The sequence below is a fragment of the Ptychodera flava genome, chromosome 15 (genome assembly GCF_041260155.1).
Source record: "Ptychodera flava strain L36383 chromosome 15, AS_Pfla_20210202, whole genome shotgun sequence".
Taxonomy (NCBI): domain Eukaryota; kingdom Metazoa; phylum Hemichordata; class Enteropneusta; family Ptychoderidae; genus Ptychodera; species Ptychodera flava.
The window spans coordinates 8760624-8770679 of NC_091942.1; the positions used below are offsets into that span (position 1 = coordinate 8760624).

General features: G+C 39.3%; 1 protein-coding gene across 1 annotated transcript in view; it reads left to right on the forward strand.

Moving 5' to 3' along the window:
* Window positions 1-10056, forward strand: part of LOC139152237 (neurogenic locus notch homolog protein 1-like) — a 191826-nt gene that overhangs the window by 104013 nt on the left and 77757 nt on the right. The gene's annotated exons all lie outside the window — the stretch shown is intronic.

The following is a 10056-nucleotide window of genomic DNA, read 5'->3' on the forward strand; positions in this document are numbered from 1 at the left end:
AATTAATGCACCCTCCGTTTTCTAGGCGATGGCACGACCCTTGCTACACCCACTGGACGAGCCAAAGTGGGAGGGGTAATTTCAGTTTGGTCAAACAGGAGGGCTCGAGACCAGAATTAAACATTTAAACTTGAAACATGTTTAATCACTGACAAGATGTGGACTGGTGTCAATCAAAGTGGAAGTTTGAAATGGAAAGGTTTTATATCCCGGACACAATGAAAAACATTACGACTGGAAACTGTACCCCAGTTGAGAATAGTAATGCCCACAGCGATGGAGAACACTTATCCTTGAGCTGAGAAAACCAGACCATCATTTCGAAATAGAGCTGCAGATTCGAGAAGCTCGTTCAAAATAGCTAGGTACACCCCATAAAGGGGTGGTTTCGAGTCTTGAGGGCAAATTTCGCCTCCTTCATTTAGAAATCGTACGTTTGTTTTTCCAGGAGAACACACCATTTGACACACAATTTGCATGTAAAGGGGTCGCCAGTAAGCACGTGGTCAAATCTGGCTTAAGAAACAATATGAAATGTTGGGTAAAGTCAGTCCAAATTAACTGATTTGAACTTTTGTGTTTTGTGATTTATACCACTGCAGTAACATTACCTTTTTTTGACAACATCACACAATGTAATACGTTTTGAAACTGAATACTCCGACGTAATCTGTGTCTCCTTTGCTAAAAAATACGGTATGCCGATTACCATGTAAGGAGATGATGACGTCAAGACAGATTTGTAGTGCGTTTGATCCTGGATGGTGCACGAAGTTTTGTCAAGGTAGCTTGTGTATTTATTTCCTAAATGGGAGAGATTAGGGTCGATCTAAACGAAGGCCGAAGAATGTTATGATACTCTAAGCGAGCTTAACTCCTAACGCGAATGGTTGGATAATTTGGAGGATGTCTAGAATGATCTCGTCTCATTAAGATTATTTGGCGGTCAGTATTGAATTTCAACTGCGTCACAAGTTTGCGAAATGAGTATTCCGTCGAACGGTCAACGAACGATATTTTAGAAATCTGGAGACATGGCACATCGCATTTTTATTTTAGTATTTTATATTTTACAAAAGATTTAGAAGCAATGATTTTGTCAAAATTCTGAAAAAAATATAGGAAGATTTGATCGCGAACACATTTTCACTTGGGGTCAGCTAGCCCTGCATACGATGTTGTGTGTTCCGCTACAGCTAATCGCCCCGCTCACCACAGCCCTACAAAGACCCGACCCGTACGTAGGGTCGGTGACTTCAAATCCATTTTGAGACTTGACGTAAAAAGCCAAATTACTGCCGAAATTCAGCGTTCTTGGGCCCAAGTCGTATCCCAGCCTACCTCAGCTACTCGATCGCTTCCAAAAATGACAGTCTTTTATTCACTTCTCGTAAATAACCGTCGATGTCGGCAACTCTCTCGCTAGCCCTGCGTACGATGCATGCTGTGTGTTAGCTGTAGCACATAGCATCGTACGCAGGGCTAGGGGTCAACATGGGGTCGCAGCCATGTTGCCTCAAAACTTATTTCTGTCTGCACTCAAAACTCAAAAATGTCGGATATGAACCTGAAAAATCGATGCAATTTTGTGAAACTTCGGCGAAATTTCAGCCTATAGACAAAATTTCATCTAGGTAAGGTAAATTTACTGAAATTTGATCGACAAATAATCCTGAGCTTGAACGCTTGGCCAGGTTTATGAGATTGTTTTCAAGCGACGGCGGCAGACCGTACCGGGCTCTGGATATGAACCTACCGCCGGTGTAGCTGTAATAACTGTTGCGTTGTTTTTAGTGCCCACGGACGAAGTCCTGGGGAGTTATAGGTTTGGTCATGTCAGTCCGTCCGTCCGTCCGTTCACGCAGATATCTCATGAGCAGACATGCCCTGGTCAATTTCTTTCAAACTTTGCACAAGAATAGTACCCAACCCCATACAGATGCACGTCGATTTGTTTCACAATGCAATCGAATTTGGCCGTGTTAGAGGACTTTTTAGTTTACACCTCCATAGACTCCCATGTATAAGGCAGTTCTCCATAGACTCCCATGTATAAGGCCAAGAAAAATAAAAATTTAGTTCTCATCGTTTTCATATTGCCTAAAGGATGCAGTGACAGAGTTTTTTGTCCCCACGGATAAAGTCCAGGGGGCTTATTATATAGATTGGGTCATATCCGTCCGTGAGTCCATCAGTGAGTCCATCGGTTCACACAGATATCTCAGACATTTTGACAAAATATCATGTGACCTTGGTGACCTTTGACCTCAAATATACATTATTGTCCATAACTCAGTAACCACAAGTGCTAAACCTTTCATATTTGGTATGATGGGACACCTTATGACGCCACATATTGTACCCATTAATTATGCACATATCTAATTTTGAGCAAGCCAATAGAGCTAGAGGTCTGATTTTTGGTATATAGGGATAAGTTAATAATATAATTTGTTTGACAAAACGTCACGTGACCTCAATGACCTTTGACCTCAAAAATATACATATTTGTCCACAACTCAGTAACCACAAGTGCTACATCCTTCATATTTGGTATGATAAGACACCTTATGACACCACATATTGTACCTCATTAATTATGCACATATCTTATTTTGAGCGAGCCAATAGAGCTAGAGGTCTGATTTTTGGTATATAGAATATAACTTAGCAATACAATTATTATGACAAAATGTGATGTGACCTCAATGACCTTTGACCTCAAATATATATATTTGTCCACAACTCAGTAACCACAAGTGCTACATCCTTCATATTTGGTATGATAAGACACCTTATGACACCACATATTGTACCTCATTAATTATGCACATATCTTATTTTGAGCGAGCCAATAGAGCTAGAGGTCTGATTTTCGGTATATAGGAATAACTTAGCAATACAATTATTATGACAAAATGTGACGTGACCTCAATGACCTTTGACCTCAAATATATATATTTGTCCACAACTCAGTAACCACAAGTGCTACATCCTTCATATTTGGTATGATAAGACACCTTATGACACCACATATTGTACCTCATTAATTATGCGCATATCTAATTTTGAGCGAGCCAATAGAGCTAGAGGTCTGATTTTTGGTATATAGGAATAACTTAGCAATACAATTATTTTGACAAAATGTGACGTGACCTCAATGACCTTTGACCTCAAATATATATATATTTGTCCACAACTCAGTAACCACAAGTGCTACACCCTTCATATTTGGTATGATGGGACACCTTATGACACCACATATTGTACCTCATTAATTATGCGCATATCTAATTCTGAGCAAGCCAATAGAGCTGGATGTCCGATTTTTGGTATATAGGGATAACTATAGGGTAGAAATCTAAATATGCCCATCTAAATATTAGACATCTACCATCGAGAACAAAAGAAATTTGCTGTAATTTGAACATTTAAGGAGTTTAAGCAATTTCCACTATAAATAAAGAACCCCTGCCTCAAACTCCACAAAAGTTGCTCGACATATTTTGCTGTTGTCATGCCATTGCTTCGTTTCATAACCAGTTAATCAAATGCCTAATTGACAGGAGGAAATTCAAGACCATATTTGAATAGTAGTATATATTGTCCTCAAAATTACTCTATCACGGCCCAAGTACTCATTGCCTTCAGCAATACTGCCTTGTTATTATTATTATTATTATTTTGTACCTTGGTATTTCTTGGTACTCTGGTACATTTCTGGTAACAATGATATAGCATTTTGTCATATATGCTATGCCTGTATTTCCATTCTCCTATTGTTTAGAGGGTACTGATATGGACCCGTATTTTATGATGTTTAAATAAGAATTATATTTTCACTGTAACCAGAACTACACTTACAGCGTACAGCTAGGCGTACACGTGGCCTTCGCTGATATTTTTCATATACATGAAACAGCTGAGCAAATAGGACTTATGGCACTCCGAGACGCCATTGATAATAATAGTCAAAATTTTGGTGTTTGCATTCAGTTTATGGGCATTGCACTTAGTTACTAATACAGTTTTACCAAAAACAAACGAACGAACGCATTGAAATATGTATATATTGTGACCGACACCTTAATTGTTCACGGCCGGTCCCAGGCTGCGTTTTCATGTCGTCTACCTGCTGAAGATTACGGTCCCGGTCGACAGTGCATCATGACAGAACCGCTATATGACAAGCTTCCTATTGAAGAGTTTAAATATTTAGCCGGTGAATTGCATCTTATAGAGCCATGAGCCATGAGCCAGAAAACTCCGATCACACTGAAAATAATCGCGACAGAGAATGTGCACATATTGTATTTCCGATTTGTACAGTGAGATTCACAGGTCATGATCGTGTTTCAAAATTTCGTTTAGGTTGTTCGAACAAGTTAAGTTCTATTTAAGCAAACCAGTAACGAAAGTACACGGGCAGACGATGTAAATACCTTTCAAACATTTTTGAATAAAAAAATGCAACACCATCCACGTCATCGTTCGAAAGCGTTTGGCCAGCTTTGTACGCAATTTCTCGACCGAAACCCAGCCTCTCTTTTTTAACAGGTGTCTTTCATGAAATCAAGATTGTCACCATGAGAACGAGTGCTGGCCTCCAGTCGCTCGGCTTCTTTGACAACAGTTACTGGCTGGCCAAGCTTGCGCATTCACCCCACCATCTACGCAACAGCCTACCACTAGTATAACGCAACATTCTGCTAACGTTATTCCTTCAATTCATAATATTTTGATATTTATATGCCTACAGACGTGGAGCAAGTGTAGCGTGCTAAAAGAAAAGTAATGGGCTTTGACTGGCACTGAGGTTCGACCTTCGGCCTCACACTTCCAAGCAACTCAGAGCTAGCTGCGAGCACCTGTGACAACCATGAGTCATTGCCTGCTCTGCTCGCAATCTTTGGTTGGATTGTGTTCAATGTTTTATGACGAGAAGCTGTAGCACTGTGTGAATTGCTCAGGAAGCAAGTTTGATAGATCGTACCCAACCTATAAAAAAAGACAATATTTGCCAACCATTCTTGGGACTCATTCATTGCCAACGAAATATGTCAATCCGGCCTCGAATGATCGATAACAGTTCACTTCATGTGCATGTACACGGACGAAATAGAAACGCGTACACCCGACTGTAGGCCTACACGCGTACTGTACATGACTACATTGAAGTGAGACTTGCTCCAAGTCTGTGGGAATATAAATATCAAAACATAATAAATTGAGGGACAAAAATTCAGCAGACTGTGACGGTAGCTGCTAGGCTGTTGCGTACTAGATAGTTGGGTGAACGCCCAGCAAATCTGACTAGTCAGCGAGGGTATAAAGCTGTTATGACGCTTGAAAATATCTCTGTGAAAAGTGCAAAGATTACGAGATAATCGACATTAGGACTGAACAGTAATACATTTTGTCTCACAATTACTACTCTAGCTGCAATAATTGTAGCTTGGCGGCTGGGCCGTGCGGCTTAGGCCAATGTCGTGCGGCTCGCGTTATGCCCAACCAAAAATCGCTCGAGTCGCACGACAGTGCAGTGGCCCAACGCTACAATTATTGCAGCTATTACTACTCCAATAGTCGCATGAAAGCTGACTGGCGAAGTGAAATGCATGGCCGCTGCGTGAAAACAATGCATGCGTATGTATCCCCGCCTCGCCACGGCCGAAGCATCCGAAAAAATGAACACCTAACCTTTGCAGGTCACGGGATTGTCACGTTTGGCGCGTAAAATACGGAAAGCTTCCGCATAAAAATCTGCAAATTTGTGAATTTCCGAGTGCAAACTTTACTGAGAGTTACAAAACTTCTACGCCAGGGGGTTACATACAAAGACACTCGTTACATGTCATGGTTTTATTTGTTTTCGTCATTAGACGGGGTAATTCTTAATTTAAACTGTGAAATAATGAAAAATATACAAATTTGTCATATATCTTAGAGGTTAATCTATCCAAATGTGAAAATTTATTGTTTCCCTTCGGCATCATGAAACCACATAAGGGAGCGTTCAGTTATTATGGCCGGGGTTGGGCCGGCAAATTCTACCTGTGAATCAGTCAAGATAAGCGAACCCTCCTACCCATTGCTCCAAAAATTGATGACCTCCCTCTAATATGACAAAAATTGCATGACCCCAAAAATCCAGAATCCAAAAACAATTTTTTTTTCAAATTACCCTAGTAACAAACTCACAATGAGTTAACATTCAAATCTCCCCTTCTGACTTGCTATAATTTTGAACCCCCCCCCCCCTCAAAGGGATTGGACAGAAATTACAGGTGGTTCGCAATTTTTGTGCAAGCATTTTTCGTAGGGTCACGAAATTCATGCATGCCTTTTGGGAAGTTCCACCATTTTGGTGCAACTATTAGGAGGCAAAATGTGGCTGATGTGCTTCGTCCTAAAATGTCAAATCGTAATACATTTGAGTGTATTGGACAAACAGTTATATTAAGATTTTCCCAAAAAAAGCAATCTATACCTGTACACTTACACATGTTTGCTGATTCATGTAAATGTACTTTGCTTGCAGTGGCAGGTAAAAAATGCATGTTTGTACAAAAATTTGATATGTGGATTTAATTGATAATGTTGATTCACTATTCATGGCAGTCTATGAGAAAACTATGTAATAGTTTTTCAACACAAAACTAGCAATATCTACGCATTTATAGACGTTTGATAATTGACATGAATGCATTTGATGAAATAAGGCGATTATTTTGGAATTTCACCGAAAACGTTCATCCACTATACAAGGGAGTCTATGATAAAACTGTGAATATTTTTTTCCAATGAAAAATTTGTTATACTTGTGCATATACAGACGTTGGATAATGAGCATGATAATCATTGTACTTGATTAGAATATGGTCGTTATAAGTGTATATTGTGTAGTGTATATTGTGTGTACAAGAAATTTGACTTTGAAATTTCACCAAAAATGTAAATCCACTATACATGAGACTCGATGAGGAAGCTATGAATAATTTTTTTCAGGTAAATCTGTAAATTCATGTACGCCTGATTATTGATATTAATGTAGTTGATTAGACTAGGGTGGTTACAAATGGATGTTTGTGCAAGAAATGTGATTTTGGAATTTCACCGAAATGTTGATTCACTATACATGGTAGTCTATGAGAAATATGAATATTTTTTTACAATGCGAAAACTAACTAAATCTGTGCTTTTATAGGTGTTTGGCAATTGATTCAAACGTACTTGCTTCAAATAGGGTGTTTGAATGATCAGATGTAGACAACAATTATGATATTCGAATTTCACCTAAAGGTATTATTTCACTTTCCATTGTAGTCTACAGGTAATATAATATTTTCCCTGACAAAACTTGCTATATCTCTAATATGTAAGTAACAGGAATTGTTCATTGCCCTCAGTAAGCTCGATTTACAAGAAGACAAGCCTCATAGTTGCCACTGCAAGATGTTCATGTGACAGATAAGTATACTTTTATCCAGATTTATACTTAAATGACGTCAGAGAATGAAATCATGCAGCTAATCATTTTTATTTCCCAAAATATTTTTCACCACGGAAACTGCTTTTTGACGGGACGGATACTTATGAAAATTAAGTGACCCCCTCTGTGCTGTTTGAAAAATACATGCACCCCCTTTGCAGTTTTCATAATAAAGGTGACTCCCATGGATTTTGCCGGCCCATCCCCGGCCGTAATAACTGAACGCTCCCTAAGTGCACAGGGTAAGTGACAGGGGTCGTATCGACGGCGTTCGAAAATGGTGTCAGACAGTAAATGGAAGAGCGTCACTGACCCGCTTCGCGGATCGAGCAACAAAATGAGGAAAGTACAAATTCTGCCGGAAATTGAAGGAATTAGAGCAAGAAAGTATTACAAATTTATTGACATACTAATAAAGAATTACTAACATTATAGTGTTCCGTACGAATAAGTTTAATCTACCATTCAACACCAGTACCTCAAACAGGGGCACCATAGACTGATGGAATTTTTTAACTTTCATCTGTTTCGCGACACTGAAACGAGAGTTAAAAAACGTATTTTAGTCAACTTTCGTTCTTTTCATCACATACTTTCTATACCACCGTACTCCTGAAATCGTAGAGAACCTGGAGACTAAAAATTACGCCATTCTTCGTCTTATGGCGCGAACGGGGCAGGACAAGAAACGAGATCAAAATCGTGGGAAACGTTTTAATGTATACAGGAGTAACTATTTTATTGCCGCGTACAGGCATAAAATTTGCTTGGCATACCCACTCCAAAAACGCTCCCTAAGTGTACAGGGTAAGTGACAGAATGGACGATGGTTTGCCAACTTGAGACCTTTCGCCTAATGTATCTAGTTTTAAAGCCTTTGAACTCTTGATACAGAGAGATCTTAGCTCTGTCACCGGTGTATTTCTAGGTCAATTTCAATTTGTTAATCATTCTAATAGATATATCGATGTCTCTGTTGCATTTATCATTTTATGTCATTCTCGATCCCCTAAAATACTCACGTACAAATGCTGGAACATTTTATGATGTCATCATTTTCAAGACCATATGTAATCATGAAGGTTTTGATCAGACTCGAACAAACAACATACGTTACCTATTCACCTCGCAAAGACATCAGCAGTCAAAGCGGCTCGGTTAAATCGCCCAGCTAAGTATTTGGTTTCAATTTACTTCTTTTTTGGTTGTATGTTGTCGTGCTGAAAAGGCCGCATGTAGAAATTTTCGGGGAATTTTTGCACTCTTTAATGGTGAAGATTGATGCACCTCAGTAATGAGTCCTTTCCTCCCTGTTGTGTTCTTTCCTGTTACTTCGGAATCCTGGGACTCATAAGAAAGAGACTTGTGTGTTTTACTGCAATTTCGCACCATGGTGGCACTTACGCTACATGCTGGCCGATAACGTGCGCAGTGTAACTCTGCAGGTCGTGGTTTTTGTAAACACAAGCATGTCAGCTTAAAAATAACCTTTATTTCATAAATTTTCAAAAAATCTTATGAATCCAATGGTTAAGCTTCTCGGCCCATCTATTTTCTAGCGACCGCGTGCAAAGATACAGAACGAGTGTTGAGGCGTTGCCAGAATTCGAACCTGCTGTTGCGTTGTAAGCTTATTTTCAGTAGCGCTTGAAATGCGCCATCAGCAGTGTACCGTGGTAGTCATGTTTCCAGCGCTATTACTGCCGCTGGCTGCACTAGTGCATGTGCTCATGTTCTCTCCATTGCTGTCATTGGCCAGTTTTACCGAACAGTATGATTGGTGGTGTAGTTTCTTTAACCAGCGTTCATTGATAATATCAACATTGTCTTGCGTTCAAATAACGCTCTGAAGTGTTGACAGAGGAACACATCGTGTTATATGCCTATGCTCGATTTTATTTAAAATTTCGCGAAGGGATGCTATGTTTTAATATCTAAAATTTGTAATAATCACTCTTTTCGTTATTTGACACGATGTGACTGACATTTCTGCTTAATGTCGATCGAAAAAATTGAATTAATTGACGTTTTAATCTTACTTCCTCCACAGCAGCATGTGGCACACCATGTTATAGCTGGCAAACGTGCGAACAAGGGGGATTTTGCGTTAACGGTAAGCTGCATATTTAACTCACTAACAGCATCCATCCCCATTTCCGTTTACGGTCCCCTTGTGTGGAGCAAATTGCAACCTATGACCTGATCTGTGTGCTTTGTACTGTGTGTATGTTAAACATGAATGCCATGCACATTATCGTATCAAAGTAAAAATGCACTTGTCTTTTAATCACGTTGATATCACGCAATTTACATCACTTTGTCTTTGTAAAACGTAAAGCTGGAGCTCACAAAAGGGACATGTTTGATTCTGTGACTGTAAATGGTTTCAAGAACATAGTAGTTGTGCCTTTTGTACATAAATGTGTTTGCAGTGAACACATTTATGTGTTAAACTGATTGGATGTGATTAATGTACTGTTTGACAGCTATTTGGATTGCAACCGGCTTCTAAGTACCGTAAACAAAAGAAAACACTCATCATAAAATTAGCAAGTGTAAACTGT